We start from the raw sequence: 18,970 nt of genomic DNA, 5'->3' as shown, positions 1-18,970 counted from the left end.
TGTGACATTAGAAATTTGTGTCCAGTTGCATTACGCTGTCTCAAATATAACTAGAAAAATTAAGATGCCTCATCTTAGTGAAACCTTTGCCTTCTTTTGTAAGGACAAACAATGTCACTCAAAATATTAATTCAAGAATAATTTGTATATACATTATCAGTATTTAAAGCTCTTTAGTTACTATTCAAACATGCAAGTGAAATACAATGTGGAATACAAGTTATATGCAGTGATTTTAATTAATACAAAGCTGTTTTTTGTAAACAACAAGGTTATATAGGTTTCTAACTGCTGGCTAAGCCTGGATACTTGTTTCTCTTCTTGTACCCCCACAGAGGAAGTACTGATGTGACCCAAACAATAATAAACTAGAAAATATTCCCAAGCTTCTCTCCAGAAAATAGCAAAGGAACACCAGAAATCACTGTAAACATCTTCACAACCAGGAATGTAATTTACCCATCATTTTCCTGAAGATACCAAAATCTCTGTAATACAAGCACTTTAGCCTCTGTTACACCAGGTTTTTTCCAGAAACTAACTTGCATGCAGTAAGATTTATGTAAGGGAATATCCCTTCCCTTTGGAAATTAATCCCAGTATTTTATCTTATACCATTGCTTTTCTTCTACTCACCACAATGCGTAGTATATAGAGAAACGCATGCAGCAGCAGTCTGAGTGTCTCCCTCCTTACTCTGCCTTGTTGTTGCTCTCCTATTAGCTGTAGCTCTGCAGTCCTCTCGACAGAGTGTGACAGGAACTCTGTTACCTTGATAGCAGGTGCAGATGCAGCTTTAGCACTTGCTGTCTGCCTCAGGTTAGTAACACCCTGGCTCCTTCCGGTCATTCGTTCCAGGGGAGGAATGACACCAGCATTTCTGAGCTGTTCTTGTGTTTTCTCCCAGAACACTCAGGGAAAGCAGACTTCGTGATCTCCATGCTAACTACCAGCCTGCCTGCTGCCAGTTCTTCCTACTTCTGCCAGTGATGACATTCAGCTTGCTCCTCCACACAGGATACAGCACTGATTCCTCATTATGTAAGGCAGTCTAGGTCAAGTGTAGGAGAGACACTGCTGGCCTGAGCAAGCTAGTGGATTGCTCCCTCAGCTTCATGCTTCATGGGGTCTGGAAGCTGGATCCTGATCTTTGCTACATCTTCTCAGGTAAATGTTTTTGCATGATCTAAGTGGTTACTGTGCTATTTTTCTATGCAGATAGCTGTCAGCCATGCTGTGAATTGCAGAGGGAATTTGCTAGGTGAAACCAGCTCTGTCAGCATGATTGAATTAACAGAGTAGTAGTTCTTCTAGGCATCTCAGCTTTAAGACACTTCACAAATAAATAAATCATAAATTGGGTTTGTTTAACAAACATCTTTTCTAACCATTTGGGGATTATTGTTAATTTGACTGATTAAGCAGTGAATGAAATCCATTTGCTTGAAGGTGGTGTGGAAAAGCATTATTGGATAGAGCTATTAGCTCTGAGAGGTTTACTGCAGTTCCTGGCTGTTGCATTGTTTTAGACCTGCAAATTACAAATATGCTTCTTTCATTAAACAAAGCAAAATGAAAAAAATTTATTTAATTGTATTTCATAATCTCTGGTTATTTTTTGATGTAGCAATTGAATCCAGGATGCTATTTGCTATTTACTGCATGAATGCGTGAATCTATGTGCTTCTGAAATATGTAAGATGAATACTGCAGATAAAAGTACATTTAGTGATTGCTCTGCAGAATGCCTGAACAGTAGATGTTAGCTAGATTTATATTAGAGGGTAGCTTTTTTCATGCACTGTGTAGAATTCAAAGTATTTTTTTTGTATCTACACCCTGCTGAAAATCAGTCTGTAACAAAACATAGAACAGGTTTGTCCTTAAATGAATTATGCATAGTGAGTATTGGCAGGTGCTGGAATGTCTGATTATACTGGAATGCAGCAGAAGAGGCCCCGTAAAGTAACAGCATACCACTGATACTGCAGTATCATGTAGGGATTTCAGCAATGCTAGCTTGCTTGCTAGGGACAATAGCTATATAATAAATTTGAAACTATTTTTAATGCATTTGAGAGATTAATTACAACATGAGTGTTCATGTACAGTACCTTGGACAGCAACTTTTTATTTTGTGGTTCTGTAATGTACTTCATGGGAGTTAGCAATTTGTAAACATTGAAGAATACAAATTTAAGATACTTTAATGAATTCCAAAATATAGGGGAATTTATAGTAAAAACACCTGAGAGAATCTTTGGTCAGCATTATATCAAATTACTTATATTTAACACCTTACTTCCAAGATTTCATTTAATATATTAACTTAAAAATGGTGATGTATGTATTGAATTCTGTTAATGAGTGTCAAAACAGAAAATTAAAAATGCAAAATTATTTTTAATTGACAACATGGCATTTACAGAATTTTCATGTCTAATAGGTAACTGCTCGCTCTAAGAATAAGTATGAACGTCCCTTTCTTAAATCAAAATAAGATTGATATTGGTATAAGATTATGTATTAATATTAGATTAAAACTAATTGTGATGGGAAGAGTGAAATTCCTTTAAACATTTTTTTTTTCTCCCACTAGAAACTAGTGGTTCTCCACACTGTTCTAGAAATAACTGGTAGAATTTATTTTCAGCACTTGTTTGTGAGGTGAATTGTTTTATCATTTTCTTATAATTTTTAAAGGCTCTCTTTCTCTGGAAAAGACCTGCCAAGCAGTCAGTTGTCTCTTCATCATGGTCTTACCTTACCAGTTACTAAATTAGTTGGGGGTTTTGGTTTTGTTCTTTTGTTTTTTATTTTTTTTAATGACAGTCATGTAAATCTATGCTGTGATTTAGTAGAAATACCAGGCTGGTGCCTTCATTTATCACAATGTGAAAGAAGTTAAGCTCAAGAAAATTTAACTCATTTTTGGTGTCTTGAAGACACCTCTGTTGCAATGCAGTATATTACCTTTTATAATATTTTACAGAGACCATTTTATACTTCAAAATACAGAACTACATCTTGCAAACAAACTCTTAAAATAATAGTATAGTATAGGAACTTAGAACAAAGCTGCTAGGTACCACGCATTATTGTAATGATGTACTTCAGATTCTTTGTTTCTTGCTGCCTGAAGTGTTCTAAAATAGTTATGCTATTATATATGAGTACACTGCGTTCCGTCCCATTTCAAGTGTGGGTGCTTGAAGTATTTTCTTACAGACTTAAGGAGTATTAATAACCTATCTATTCAATTAGAAGAGAAAAAGAATACTTACTGTCTTTAAATGTATGGTGGGTTTCTGGAAGCGTTATTTTTATTTTTTGCATCATGGTTCATAGTAGGGCATGCACCATACTTCTCAGCATAGCAAGCTGCAGATGCTTCAGTAGAATACCAAGTGTTAGAAAATGGTGTTTCCTATGTGTATTTATATATCCTATATTCTGGTATATCACTTTGGGGCTGAGAAGTTGAATTCAAGGTGCAAGGTATGTCTTGAACCCACTTCAATGCAAGAGATGGACCATTAGCGGTCAGTGCCTCCTCCTGGTATTTTCCTGTGGTTTACTGGAGTTGTCCAGTCCATGGCTACATCAGTAGCTTGCTTTCAATATTCTGCATATTCCCTCACATCACAATATGCAGCTTCAGTTTCTGATAAACTTTTGTCTTCACTTTTCCTCGCAGTACTAGAGTTTTCTGTCCTGCAAGGGAGTATCTGTGCTGTCTTCATAGCCGTGGAAATGTCTCTAAAACAGAGGAGCATGGAAACAATATGGAAGTGTGTGAATTAAATTATTTTAGAATAATATTTTTAGCATAAACGGTAGTGAGACCAGATTTTGTAATCTATAATGTAAGCAAAGTATAGGGGCATGCATTAGACTATTAGTTTCTATAAAGATCTTTATATCTCAGATTTTATCTTACCATTTTAATTGCGTAGCTGAGATATATATTGTGGTGACAGTCATATGCTAAGTTAGTGCTAAGTTGAAAAAGAAAGACCACAAACATTTGTGGTTTATTTTATCTCATGTAACATCTAAATATAAGACTGTAATAGTATAATTCACAAGCTTTCCAGGTAAGTCTGGACTCACAAATGCAGATCTTTCACTGTCTAGAGCTGCCAACTTTTATTTGCATCTAGTACACAAAACCATTCCAAATGGTCTGTATCTGTTCTGAAGATACCTGTTTAGAACTTGGTAGAAGTGTTCTGTTCCTTGTGCAAAAAATTATCACTCTTTTTATTCAGAGGTTTTCCTCACTTTTCATTGAAACTGGTTGAATGCAATCATCTGTTCTGTGTTGCTACTGTAGTAATTTTTCCAGGTCCTGGTTCTCAACAGTGATGTTTTTCCATCCTTAACTGCTTGTATGGCTCTTCTGTGATTGCAATACAATAGATTCACAAGTATAGAAAGAGAAAAAGCCCCCTGGATTATCGTGTTCATCTGCTTGTCCATGGAGGATCTTGGGTGGCTCACTCCTTAAAGATTAGATTAATTACTCCATTACCTGTTTTCTATCCCCACTGCAATTCACAGAATTCATTCCTGGAACACTAGAAAGAGATACTGTAAAGAATTAAGGGAGATTTCTTAATGTTTTGATAAATAAAATGTACCTTCAGACACTGAGATTAATATATATATTGCTGTTAACACTTTATTCATTGTGTATATAGAACACGCTCTTCTGCAGTGTTACTTATGTGGTTTACTGCCGTTACTGAACATCTAAGATTCTAAGGCTAATTTTAATGGTTTTTCTAGGTTGTACAGAACTATAATGTTTGCAGCACAAACACTGAAACAGGATAGTGACAAAAAGAACTACATTCTCTTTTTCTTCAGTTGGAGTTCATTATGGGTCCTTTTCGAAAAGGGTACTGTGTTGCAGAGGATCACCAGAGAAGGGCTTCCAGATAAATCCTTTCATGTGATGAAGAAAACCAGAATCTCCCAGTGCCTGATGATCCCTAAGGGTGGGAAGTTTGTGGTACTTGAGCCAAAAACTTACTGGGCTATTCTTCACCAGTGCTTTTAAACATTTGCAGAATAATTCCTGAGGCAGAGCCAAGAGTAGGACTGGTAAAAATTTGTATGAGGGCAAGTGAACCACAAATCTCCATTAGTGCGAAGTTATCAGGTCTGCATAATCTGAAATCTGCAAGCTTGCAAGCTCAAGGCTGCAACAGAAGTTTGCCTGGCAACTGTGTCCCTGCTGTGCACAGTACGAAGGTGCTCTTCTTTGGGCCTATTGGATGGTTGCTTCAGCCCTAGCCCATTAAGATGGTTGCTCCTCAGGCACTCTGGATGGGAGAAGTTGTCACCATACCTGCAGGGAAATGGTCAAAAATTTCCAAAGTAAATGCAACGAGTATCCTAGACTAACTTGGTTTTGAATATTACTTTTCTAGCTATTAGCAATGTCCTATTTGTTTAGACACAGTAAAAAAGGCGTTGGATTTTGCAGAGGGGAGAGGGAAGAGAGACCGTGTTTTATTTACTAGCTTTCAATTTATCTTAGAGTTGGAGCAGCTGTGGTTGAGAAATCTGTACCTTTTTTTTGTTTTCTGAAATTGTGGTGCGATGTACAAGTTTAAAACATTACAAATATAAGAATTGAAGGCCTTTAGCTCTTTAGCAGTTGGAAAGAAGTTGCTAGTGTATTGATAAAGTCTTCTCTCTCAAACCCTGATCAGATGACAGGCTGGTTCAAGGAGCCACTAAAGGAGCTTGTTAGGATAACTACAAACCCTACCAGTTTTCTTGATATTGTAAACTTGGTGGAGCTGAAGTTGAGGGCCTGGTTATACCAGTGTGACCAGTGAAATATGAGCCATGAGAAATGCTGCTTACAAATAAAAGCTTTCAGTATTCTGTTAGTGGTACTTGAAGAGTTCTTAAAGTCACTGGTCATATTAAGCATCCTATGCTGAACTTCTACTGATACTTAAAAGAAGGACATTTTAGGACTATTCAAAACTGCATGCTTTCATAATGCGTTAAGCTGGGAGGAAATTTTGTGTGTTCAGTGTTATGTTCAGAACTAAAACTGTAGGTACCTGTGGTATCTCTAGGATTTTTACTACCTGGTGTTTATTTTTTAAGCTATCCAGATTCCTGGTTTATTGTTTCTTTTGGTGGTGTTAATTTCATTTCAAAATGCAAGATTTTAAAGAAGTCATGCCTGTAAAATGTCAAACACCCAAACTATAGCAAAGACTGAAGGAAGTAATATTAAAAATTCAAGCTAAGTATTCTGCCTTTTAACCTAGTGATAAATTTGTATTTATAAACACCAGGCAATTCATCATTTCCAGAAACATCTTCAATGAACAGAAATATTTCTGGGAATAATTAATTAACATCAGCAATAGTATATGAACATTTGTTTAGTATTTAAAATTCTAAGGATAATTCTGAGTCAGGGGTGTTAGTATTACAAAGTAATTTTTCACCTGCAGATGCTCTTCATGACCTCAAAGAATTTTGCAAATGCATGACAAAAAGATAACTCGGCTTTTAACAATTATACCTAAATAGGAGCCAAACAGTCAAATAGCGTTTTACCAGATGATAATAATAAGAAAATCATTTGTAGATCTCTCTACCTCAAGGCCAGAGAATTGAACTGCATTTGAGTAGCGGGGACCTGCCTGAGATATTTAACAGCCTACCAGTAGTGCTAGCAGAAAAGCTAAATTCAAAACTGGTGACAGTGGCAGCAGTGAAACATTAAAGCATGTGAAGTCTTCCCAAATTAGTGCTCAGGCATATACAAAGGAGAGAGGTATCCGGCTTGGGCTTGCCCTTTGTGTGTCAGCACTTGAGTGTTAATATTTGGATATATTATAGTGTGTTTTAACTAAATATTTAGTGTCACGAGGTTGCTTGCTGTGTTATTTTAATCACTGTAGTAGTGCAGAGAGACTATTTAAAAAATTATGAGATTTTATTTCATTGTTAGAACAATTGTTCATAATATTCTGTGTTGATAAATGCTTGAAAATTAAGTATTACACTGTGCTTTTTTTAAGTATTACCATGTGCTTTTGAAGGGCCAGGCATGTCAGGCTGCCACTTGGAGGTGGAGAAATTCAGCTTCACATACCTTGTATTCAAGCAAAATTTAAGCAGTCAAAACCTTATGATGTAAAAATATTAAAAAAGAACATATCAGAGCAATACTGGAATTGACTCTAGTGGATCAAATTCATTATAGCTGCCTGGGGTCACTGAATCACAGGTTAATGTGTTAAGTATCTGTTACATCATAGATGACAGCTTATTGCATCAATTAGGTTTATTTTCTTCCATCTTTACATGCCAAAATTGTATTGGACAATGAAATACATGATCTATTATTTTTGCCCTCTTTCTGTGCACCTCTTACCTGCCTAGTCACTGCCCCCTTCCTTTCCTCCCATACTGCACCCACCCCTCTCCAGCACGGCTGAAACCAGGGTTTTCAAAAGTGTTTGCTGATGGCCATCCCAGTTCCACTTTTTTTTTTTTTCCTTTCTTTGTCAAGAAAGCAAACTTGGAAATCCACAATGCTGTCTGATTTAGCTCAAACTGAGGCTGATCCAATGCAGCTGGAGTTTGTTGTATTACCAGTTACTGTTACTTAGCAGTCTGAATTTTAAGAAGGAGAATTCATTGTCTAGGATCCAGATTTGGCAGCGCAGCTGTCATCTGAATACACGGGAATGTATAGATCTGACGTGGCAGTCGTGTACCAGGCTGTGAGGCTGGCAATGAGTCTGTAATAGATGGACACGTCATATGACTCTGGCACACTTTTTTTTTTTTTTTTTTTTTTTGATTGAACCGTGACTGAATATGTTGAATCTACCACCACGGCTCAGTGGGGAGGTGTAAAACGAGGCAGAGGACAGGTAGCATTTATTTCTGGAATGCCAGGGGCTGACCTGGAAAGGTTTTTGGTGCTTTTATAACAGACAACCCTTTCCCAATTAACAGAAAAGAAGTGAAAATTAAAGAAAACTTTGAGTCCTTTAACACTGGATAAGGAAATCTACTTCTCAGCACAACCCCTGCCATTTGTTCCTTGCTGAAGGAACCCGGAGCTGTAAATTTTCAGACTCGTTTAAGTCAGAAAATCTTTTAAAAAGCAATCTTTTACAACCGGTTCATTTCTTTTGCCAGTAGATGGGGCTGTCCTTTAAGGTGATAGCTCAGTATCTTTTTATTTTCCCTTTTTTTCTTTTTTCACCCTGCTCTCTATCTCTCATCATCCTCCTCCATCCCCCCTCTTTTTTTTTTTTCTTTTCTTTTTTTTTTTTTTACCTGCTATTTGCTGATTTGTATTAGGTACCATAGAGAAAGCCTCAGAACAGGAAGCCGAGAATGAAGCAGAGAGGATACTCCAGAGGTCTTTTTTTTTTTTTTTTTTTTTTTCCTTCCCAATGAGAATGCAGCAATTTATAAATACTCAGTAATCTTTTGGAACTGGGAATCGGAACAAGTTTATTAGAGAGCATTTCAAGGATTTCATCATCACTATCTCTTGGGTTTTGTTGGTTTGGGTTTTTTCCCTAATAATACATTTGAAATTCATGTTTTATAAGGTAAGCCAGCAAGATGCTAAATCCTAGACCTTAGTTCATTTATGTTAGCTGTCTGCATGGGGTGTTGTCCCCCCTGGCTTTTTTTTATTATCATTTCTGAATGCTTGCTTTGTAGTTATTGTTAAGCACATAATTCAGGAGAAAATCCAATTTTAGTGTTTTTAAAAATGTTTCAAAAGCTACAGTCAGGTCTTTTTGACAGCACAGCATTTTCTGATGGATTTCAAGATGGATTTCACTGGCTTTATATTTTTGGGTGCTTTTCAGTTGGGGAGTGGGATGTTTAAATTATTATTCAAGATTTTTCCTCTGAATTGTTTACAAGTTAACAGAGGTCATGTTATTCCTTCACATTGAAAACATATTAAGGGCTAAATCAAGCAATGTCAAAATCCTAGCACTGCAGGAGTGTGCAGTTTTCCTTCCCATAGAGAAACTCTGCTTTAAGACTAAATGCCTCACATAAATGAGATTTACCAAAGGAAGAAAGGGCTCCCTCATTTTTCTTTCTCTCTATTTCCCCCTGCCCTTAGTCTTTCTGATCAGGTACACTGCTAGAAGCCCTTACTGTCGTTTCCATACTGATCAGGACTGGTTGTGATGCTGTAGATATAACTCGGTTCATAATCTGAACCGTCTTGCTTTTTCAAACAGCACAAGAAATTTCCCAGGTGGACATCCAGCTCTTTCAGCGTCTTTTCTAAAATGGATTTCTTCTCTGCTGCTTGTCTGAGGTATGTGCTTAAAAGACTCCCACTGAACTAATTTACCTGGGATTGGGCTGTCTCTTCAACCCACCCCCCTCCACAACCCCCCTCCGGCTTTGAAAAAGTTGTTGCTCCTTCTGCAGTATTTGAAAATGGATTGGTGTTTTCTGTCCCTTTTGAAAACCTGTTCAATTGTACTTATTCCAGAAATGCTTATTTTGTAGTTATGGTGTCAGACTCCTGAGCTATATTGGCTGATGTTAGCATTGCATTCTTGAAGTACTCCTACTTTTCTATTGTGTTTTTCAGGCTTGACCGATCTGTTAATATAAAGTACAAAGGAAAAAAGACTGTTCTAAAAATGACTCTGAGAATCTCATGTGAAACAATAACAGGATGATTGCTGTCAAGACTGACACCCTGTTAGTTTGTTCTGTTGAGCCTGGTTTGTGTGATCTTGAATATTTGCTGAAGTATTTAGACACAAGAAAGCAACTTGGAGACAGGCAGCCTTAAAGTGATTGTCCTCAGTTTACCAGGTAGTCACAGAAAGTTTTCATTGTTTTAAAGAAAGTATCAGTGATGGGAGGGGGAGAAAGTAAGACCTTTAGCCTGCCTCAAGGGATGTCAAGTTTTTGTTGCATAAGGCATAGTATAATCAGTACAATTCTAGGGAATTCTAGGAAGAAAGCAGCAATTTGCATAGTATCTTGTACCAGAAAGAAATTATTTTAAAACTCTGACTATAATGACTTACAGGAGAATCATATAAATGAATGTATATCATGAAATCCTATATCCCATCAACTGTTTGAAACAAAACTTTCTATTGGTGGCAAGGGTGCTTTATTATTGATCACTGAAATCTACATTAAAATTGTGATATTATAACTTAAACTTTCTCTGAAGTTTCATGAAGTTGCAAATGTCAGCAACTGAGATAATTGGGAAGCTAAAGTAAATAATAGGTTATTTCACTTTTTTTAATGAAGGTGGCCTTGAAATAGGAAACATTTAGAATGTCTATGAATATGACTCTTCTCTTCAATGTGCTGTCCCAATGCCAGACACTTTGAAGGACAACAGATTTTTGACTTTAAGGATGGAATCACTGCTACTATCCATATCACACCACATCCTTCCAACATGCAAATTCTACTGTGAGAGTTTTCTACAATAATGACAGAAGCAGATTTATTTAGGGGACCAAACTACAAAGCTTAACATTGTATTTTGTTTCTTAAATGGTATTTTACTGATTCTTCTCTATAGTTTTTGGTTATCTTAAATTGAAGAACTGAGATTACAGAATTGTGAAAGTTTTCCAGCTCTTGGTTGTGAGAAATACTCTGGCAGTAATCAGGAGAAGTGGTACTTCTTTGCAAATTTATTTTGAAAAGGGGCAGAAAGCTTGGTCGAATTTGTGTGTGTGTCTTCAGAGCTGTGACACTCTTCTGCACTGATGTCTTTTCTTTCATGTTATTAATTTTCTGAACTCCAGTACCAACTCACCTGTGGGAAAACATGTTGGGTCTTTTGGACTAAACATCACGAAGAGATCTGTTGATTCTCTTCCAATAGCAGGAACATATTCTACCTTTCTTTTCTCCATTGAAGACAGCTGATATATATAGGAGGCAGTAGGATTCCACAAGAGTAAGAGACCTTTATTTGACCTGTAGACTTTGTGTTGATGCCAAAAAGAATACAGCAGAAGACAAACTAAATTAAAAATTGAACAATATATATTCACACTTGTAAACTGAGCAAAAAAATTCATTACATCAGTCAGACAAACTAGATAAGGAATACCATTAGTTGTTTTTTTTAGCATAATGTTTTAGAGCACTTAAGAGATCAAATTGCTCAAAGAGAAAATAATCATAAAGCTGAAATATTCTAAAGTGGGAAAAAATAGACATTTGAGTAAATTTTAACCATCACAAGATAAAACTGATGTTTCTGACTGAACATAATATTGTAGGATTAATAGGATTAAATGTAGAAGCTTGTATGACTCAAATGGGCTTTATTTAATAGTCTTATTGGTCAAAGATGACGAAACTAAGCAGCAGATACTGTACTTTTAAACTGAAGTAATGTATCTGAGGGAAGCTTTCAAATGCTTGGTTATTTAAGTGCATTTTAAGCCAATGACTTGACTGTGTTCCAGTGGTATTTGCCTGCAATGCTTCCATCCTCTCATCCCTCCCTGGACTCCATTTTCTACTTACTCTGTAATGGTATTTCCTTCAGAGTGAGATCTTTCATTTTCTTTAATGATTTAAAGTCTCTAACTGTTTTGTTTCAAATTATTGTTGAATTTATTTGCCAAGAGGAAGTCATGACTGAGATATTTCTCAGGCAGCTAGATTCTCCTCCCAGGAATGTCTCAGCAGAGCTCTTTCAGTAGCTTTGCAGGATTCCTGGAGTAGGTCTGCAGATGAAAAAGGAAGGTAAGAGACTGGCGAATCATTAGAATCTGAATATTGAAGATGAATCCTGTTCTTTACATCCATAGTAGGTGGGACAGGAAGTGAAGACTGAGGAAATGGGCTCATCATGACATACTGGGGAGAAACTTTAGTAGAGAGGACAGTGAAGAGCTGCAATAGAGTGTCAGGGGAAGCTGTGAAATTTGCCATGAAGGTCTGTAGGAAGAGGTTAGATGAAATGTCTGTTGGAAAGTAGATATAGCTATCTTAACTTGGGCATGGAGTTGGACTAGATGGCCTGTGATCATTGTTTCCAGCCTGATTTTTCTGAGTCTATGAAAAGAAGTAGATATCTGAGGTACAATAGACTTAAAGAAAAGTATATTATAAATTATATAGGGTTCAAAATAAGCCTCCTAAGAGCTATCTTTATTAGGATTTTTGTAAAGTATATAAGCATCCTCTCAAAACAATTAATTTCTTAGGATTTCTTTTAGATAAAGTAGGCTTTACTGGTTAACCATAGCAAATATGTGAATAAAAGGAGTAGGAAAAGGTTATTTGGCAAACCTGATCAATTTTTGCTTATTGTTAGGTAAATATTATACATTTAATGAAGAAGACTTTTTAAATTGGTAGTTTATCTTCAGCAGAGAGAACTAGGACACTTCAAAAGCTAAATAGAGTGACTGTACCTGAGCCATTTCAATGGTTTGTGTTTTATGTTAATGTTCAGTATTTTTCACAGCTGAGAAACCCAATCCGGTATATTTATTTTCTGACATGAAAGCCTAAATAATGCCAAATATATCACCTGAAATGTGCAATGATAGATAGAGACAGACAACTTTTCAGAGCTCCATACTGGCTATACTAACAACGCTTAATTGAAAAATAAGCTATCCATCAATTTTCTTTGCTTTTTGTCTTAAACATTAACGATGTGATTAGCTATGGTTTTTTAGTCATTTTAGTTCCACCTAAGCCAAGGGTACCTGACATGGAGATACCTTGTGTCTGCAAAGGGTCTTGTCCTTAAAATCCTGGTGGCTGCATGCCTTCTAATGTGAGCTGACTCTTGAGTCATTTCCCCAAACTCCGTGGGAAACTTCTAACTAAAACAAATGAAAATTGTACCAGGATCAGCTCTTTTTAACAAGATCTCGTGTCCCCAGATCCAGGCGTATTTCTTAATGTTTATTAATGCATTGACTTCGTAGTTATAGAGCAAACAAAATAAATATTGTTCATATAAATATATATTAAATATATATTATATATAATAAGTATGTATAAATATGTATAACTAAATATGTATATATTTACTTGGGAAGAGATAATTGCATTTTGTCAGGCAGATTTTTTTTCGAATATGGCTTTAGAATAAGCTAAATAAGTGCACAAACTGGGATAACAAGTTAATCGAGTAAGTATAAAATATTTTAACTTCCGAAATAACAATTGAAAATGAAACAGAAGAATATTTCATTGAGTGTCCATTAGGAACAGTTTATAGTTGGAAAAAAATAAATTTGAAATGTATAGTTTCTTTTTCTTCCATGAAAGTCAATGTTAGGGAGAGAGACATCTTCAGATGGATTGTTTAACTTCAATATTAATTAAGAAATTGTAGTGTAGAAGATTGTTAACCAATGCTTACAAGAAATGCAAGAACAATTTAGAAAGTATCTTTCTAAATCAGATGCCAAACTGGACTTAATTCAACCCAAAACTTGTTTTATTTCTTTTTAATAATTTTGAATGCTTGCGTGAAAACCAGTGATCACAAATCATTAAAAATACATTTCTATTTAATGGCAAACTAAATCAATTTTGTTTAACAAATGATGGGTGAGACATCTATAGGGTCTGAGAAAAGGAAAATATATCAAATATACTTAAAATCTGCTTCAAAATAGTATACTTTACTCCATAGCACCATTTACAACTGGGGAGCTTTGCAAAATTCTATTTACTGACACAGCAAAATGAGGAAGGCTTGCCTGATGTTATATCTGGATGTATCTGTGTGGGGTTTTTTGTCTGCTTTTTGGTGGGCAAATATAACACTGCCTGTAACCTTTTCTAGAAGTAGAATTTATACACCCCTGGCCTAGAAATGTGTGAGAAAATGTTGCAAAATATCTTTATTCTAATACAGAAGCCCCCCTGCAGAGGTACCTTTCCATCTCAGCCACTCTGTGATTCTGTATTACAAAACCACATCCTGGGAGTGCATGGTGGAGGATGTCACTAGCCTATTCATCTGTAATAATGAGCAACTATGCACCAAAATACAAAAAATGAGAATATAGATAGAAATATAAATTATAAAAAAATATAAAATAGTTCTATTAATAGAAATGTAAACTGAAAATTTTAAATGCTAATGTATGCACAGTCTTGCATCACCAGTTATGAAAACTGTACCTGCTCTGAAGAGAAAACGTTGTCATATTTCATGAATGGGACATATAGCAGACAGAAGTTTACAGCTTTATTGATACACATGTGCAATGAGATTAGGAAAAAAATTACTTTTAGTACTTTTTAAGTAGAATTCAAATTGAAAATTAATTTTATTCAAATAATATTTTTAAGTTCATATTTTGGAATTATTTTTTGAAAATTTTATTTGCAACACTAGTAGCAGTGGCACTACTATTTTGTTTTGCACACAAAATTCAGTCCAAACTATAAAGAAACATTGTCTCCTTTGGTTTTCTAGAACCATTGTCTCCTTTGGTTTTCTAATAACCACATTTTCTTATGTTATCACTACAACAAGTTGAAAATGACCAACAGCTTAGAAGGGCATCCGTATTATGTTGGTTTGGGGTTTTTTAACTGATAATTGTTATATGTAATGCCATTCCCAAGGATTCTTACAGTTTATGGGAGTTCTAGGGCTGCAGCCTGGTAAAAGAAATTCTCATATCTTTTAGAAAGTATGTCTGGTAGTTTTGACTCTAAATTAGAAGCTGCCTAGCTGCTGCACAGGCTGGCTGTGAGGCTGTCACTTGTGGGCATTGACCTCAGACTTGCCCTCTGCTTTCCCCTCAAGACAGGTTTCTGGTTTCTGTACATCTGTGAAGTCCAAGTTCAGACTGATCCTGAACCAGCACTAAATAATATTTAATGGCTCTGCCAGGAGAAAAAAAAATGCATACTGCTCAAGAGTAGAGAATGATAAATTACGAGACATGCTAACAAGAGAAAGCAAAGTAGCTGATACAGTATCCCATCTTTTATGCCTGCATGCGTAATTCTTAGACAATAGCTAGCATTAAGTTTCTTGGGGAAAAATGAAAAAAGAGGAAAAAAAAGCTGGGGAAATATGAATCGATTAATTTTTTAAAAAATGTAGCAGAATAGTAAACATTCAATTTTATTTTTGAAAGCTACTTCTCTGTTCCAAAACAGATCTGTTTTCAATACATTAAGTACTGTTTAACTGTCTAATAGTAATAACAGTGTTTTATTAAAAAAATTCTCTCCATTTTACTTTGACCTCCTTGCTCACAATATTTCTATGGGTGTCTCAGCAGTGACATACATTTCTCAGGGTAATATGCTTTTTAGAATTCTGAAATGCAGGAAGTGTCTTGGTTTTGGCAATAGTTTTTTTCTCTTCTGTGATTAAAGTAAGATTGACTGTGATATAAGGCTGAAATTTCATAAAATAGGTCTAAACTTGTGTATTTAATTCTATATTTATGTGCTTAGGTAAAAAATGCAATGCTCCAAAACAGAGGAACAAGAATTTCATATTGACTTTTGTATGAATTCTTGATTGCTTAGCACTTTGGAAGAGGATGGCTTATGCTTTTACCTGTCTGTTCAGATAAATTACAGATATGAAATATGAGCCATTTGCTCTCTTTTATGTGAGAAAAGATTGTGAAGATGGCTAAGTAATGGCTGTGGGTAGTGAAACTGATTAGCATTATTCTGAAGTCCACGCAGTAAGCAATTTTCCCTTCTCTTTCACTGTCTGCAGGTCTGTCTTTCTCTGTGTAATGCTTCTACTTCAAGCGCTTCCCTGCTGCAGTAATTGTTAACTGTTTTCAGGGATTAAAAGAAGAAATATAATATTTTGAGATAGTGATGTGTTATCTCAGTTAAAATACCGTATTGCAATATTGTAGAGCACATTTTTAATTTTGGAAATTTCAGGAACTTTGTTCTTAAAAACCTCTTTCTTCCTGGCTATGTTAGGCTCTAGTTCTGAAAGCATTCCTTCATATTACTCCCTAAAGTATACAATCCTGAACTTTAACACCTCATTAATTCTAGATTCTTACCCCAAAATTGTTCTATTTCAGTTTGTGTCCAACATTACCTGTTACCTTGCGTACATATGGATATTTTTGTATGCCTATAACAAGTAGGAGTTCCTACAAGGAATCTAGGACCCCAATCCTTGTGCCATCCAAACCAGAGAGAAAGGGAATCACTGCCCCAACCAGCATACAATCTAAGTATAAAGAAAGATGCTCAAATGGCACAGAGAGAAAGGCATCTGAGAAAGGTATCTTGAAAAAGAAAGGAAGGGCTTTGCAGATGTCTGTGTCTTCTAAATGTGACTGGGAGTCTTCTTTGAAAGCACAATATTGATGTAAATTAAAAATTTGAACAGTGGAGTTAACATCTAAAAGAATGGCACTTGAGATAATGAAGAAAGGCTGCAAAGATCCTCTGAGAGGAAACCAGCCATCTATTTTCTGAGAATTTATACAGCAGGATAACATAGCCTAAGCAACTAGTTAAAAATGACCCTGGATATGGGCAGGCTTTGTTTGATAAGGTCAAAGAAACTTGTTTTCTTGTAAGCATGATGGAAAACGGAGACTTGTTTGACAATAATAGGATGGCTTAGACTGTATGTGAGGTATGTATGGGGAGGGGGGAAAGTACAGTAAGATTTAGACATAAACTCCAAAACTCAAAGACATTTGACAGGTGAGAATCAGATTTAATGTGACTTACTGGTAGCACAGACACCACTACCCTTAGCAGCCCTTAGGCTTGGTTGTTAGCCTTTCATATGCTGTGTTAAGCAGTCATAGGCTGGGATGAATCACTCCACCTAGAAACTGAAAACACTTAGACCAGCAATGGCAGTGAAAGGAAGTCTGAAATAATTGCAACTTGAGTCAGTTGGACCACATATAGGATAAATAGGATGTTTCTGAAAGGAGCTCGGAGCCCAAAATAACCATCCATTCTGCCTGCTTTCAGCGGGGCCAATATGTTTTGGAGAGCTCTGATGCTATTCTGAAAAGGTAATCTTCAAAGGTGTGTAAAAGCATTTACTTGCAGTGTGAACACATCTTGACTGTTGGTTGTTCAGGACACAAGAGCAAAAGTAATTCGAGAACATCTTTATAGAGAAGCTCAGATATCTGCTGCTACAAACTTGGATATTTGCAAGCAACCTGCCTCCAAATCCAGAAGGAATTCCTAAAAAAGGCAGTATGGACAGGTTCATACAGGAGCAGCTTGTGACAGAATGCAGCTTTGGCTGCATACTGTCAAAATAGTAGCGATGTAACCTGAGAAAAATAGATAGTAAAATTAAACAGAATCTTAAAATTTCATATTGCTGCTGATAAATCTATGTGCTTATATTTCGAAACAGGAATCTTAAGATTTGGTACTGTAATATATCACACATTTTCACTGATGTCCTTTCTTAAGGGACATAGTCACTAAGGGGCTGTGTAAGGTTCCTATTTGTAGTGCTATGCTTTGGCCATCTGTTATGCATCAGATCATTGTGTTCTCAGTGAAAAAATGCCTCTTGCTCTACACTCTCAGCTGTCTTTAACTGTCTTTTACAGTGGTAACAGTTTGGATCTTTATCTTTTTTGGTTTTGGAATATTTTGGAGGCTTGCTTTCTGGTTTGCTCCAAGTTTCTGCAGTCAAACTTTAGTTCACCCAAGAACTCCCTCACCACCTAGCCCAGCAGAAAAACTGACTTCACAACCACATACCTGAAAACCCAGCCCTGATCCTGCCCAGCCCAAAACGCTCCCCAGGTAACACTCAGGTTCCAGCAAGCCTGCCTGCCTGGGAAGGCTGGAGCACACAGGGAGGGAGGGAGCAGACCTGTATCTCAATCCCTAGGACCCGTTCACTTAAGGGCAATGTTAAGTTCAAGCCCATGGGCTTGCCAGACAGGTGAAAAGATTTCATGGAGGAAAAAAAGTTTGAGCAAGGAAATTAAGAAGAGGGGACGGGAAAGCAAAAATTTTGATAAAGTTTTCATGCCTTTTTTTATGACTTTCCCCAGGCTAAATCCCTGCTGCCAGTCTCAATTTTTCCCACTTCGAGAATTGCTGTTTTATAGCAACTATTTCCAATGATGTTACATGTTGTGTGACATTACATGTCCGAACGTAAAAATCATTTTACCATCCCATAACTTAAATTATGAGAAATAATCTGAAGTATAAGTGACAAAAGAGGAGCTCCATCATAATGATTTTATAAACACTCTACAAAAATTTTAATAAGTTATTATTAAATGATGGATGGTATATGTAAATTTACATGATTTGCGATAGTACTTTTAGTAATTTATTAATACAAATATCTCTCACTCATATTTCTTTTTTATGCATTAGTCCTACAGCATGGAAATATCAAAATATGTTCAGCAAAAGAAACTGCATCTTTTTAGCACATATGAAACTCAGCTGGTAAAATCTCAGTGTGTAAAGGAAAACTAAAGGCAAATATTCCTCCAGGCTAATACACCTCTCCTTTAATGTAAGACAAAGGAGTTTGAGTTGAAATTACATTTTTACCTAGCACAAATCAGAATTCTTCTTCAAGATATAAATGAAATATATCAATTAGGTGATAGAACTTACCTGCGTGAATGAAGTCAATAGCATGTTTTGAGAACAGCTTCAATAGGATCAAGATTTTATCTGTTACAGTAAAAACATACACTCTGATGCAATTTTAAGTCATAGAGAAAAATCAAGAATTTAAAGAGTAATAAATTTGGAAAACGGGATAAACAGGCGTAACAAACCAGCCTCCTTCTCAAAATTGCTAAGTCCTGAAAATTCTTCTGTATCTATACTTGTCATAGGCATTTTCCTCAAAAACAAATTAAGATTTGTTTGATGTCATTTCCACTTATGAATAGTAAGTCCCCAATTTGCCTCATAATCAATGTAACACAATCATTTCTAAGCT

The 18,970-nt window shown here is 36.0% G+C and overlaps 1 protein-coding gene across 4 annotated transcripts in view; it reads left to right on the top strand.

Annotated features, from left to right (window-relative positions):
* Nucleotides 1–1,049: 1,049 nt before the first annotated feature.
* Nucleotides 1,050–18,970, top strand: part of SCN1A (sodium channel, voltage gated, type I alpha subunit) — a 101,423-nt gene continuing 83,502 nt past the window's right edge. For 2 of the 4 annotated variants that reach the window (XM_014954269.1, XM_014954276.1), the window contains exon 1: nucleotides 1,050–1,167. The gene's annotated coding sequence lies outside the window, so the exon portion shown is untranslated. Of the gene's footprint in view, nucleotides 1,168–8,567; nucleotides 8,616–9,269; nucleotides 9,350–18,970 lie in introns of those variants that run through there. The other 2 variants (XM_014954271.1, XM_014954272.1) reach the window with 2 other exon arrangements.

The sequence above is a fragment of the Calidris pugnax genome, unplaced genomic scaffold (genome assembly GCF_001431845.1).
Source record: "Calidris pugnax isolate Ruff unplaced genomic scaffold, ASM143184v1 scaffold103, whole genome shotgun sequence".
Lineage (NCBI taxonomy): Eukaryota > Metazoa > Chordata > Aves > Charadriiformes > Scolopacidae > Calidris > Calidris pugnax.
The sequence above is the reverse complement of the archived record's forward strand: the minus strand, read 5'-3'. Positions and strand labels throughout refer to the sequence as shown.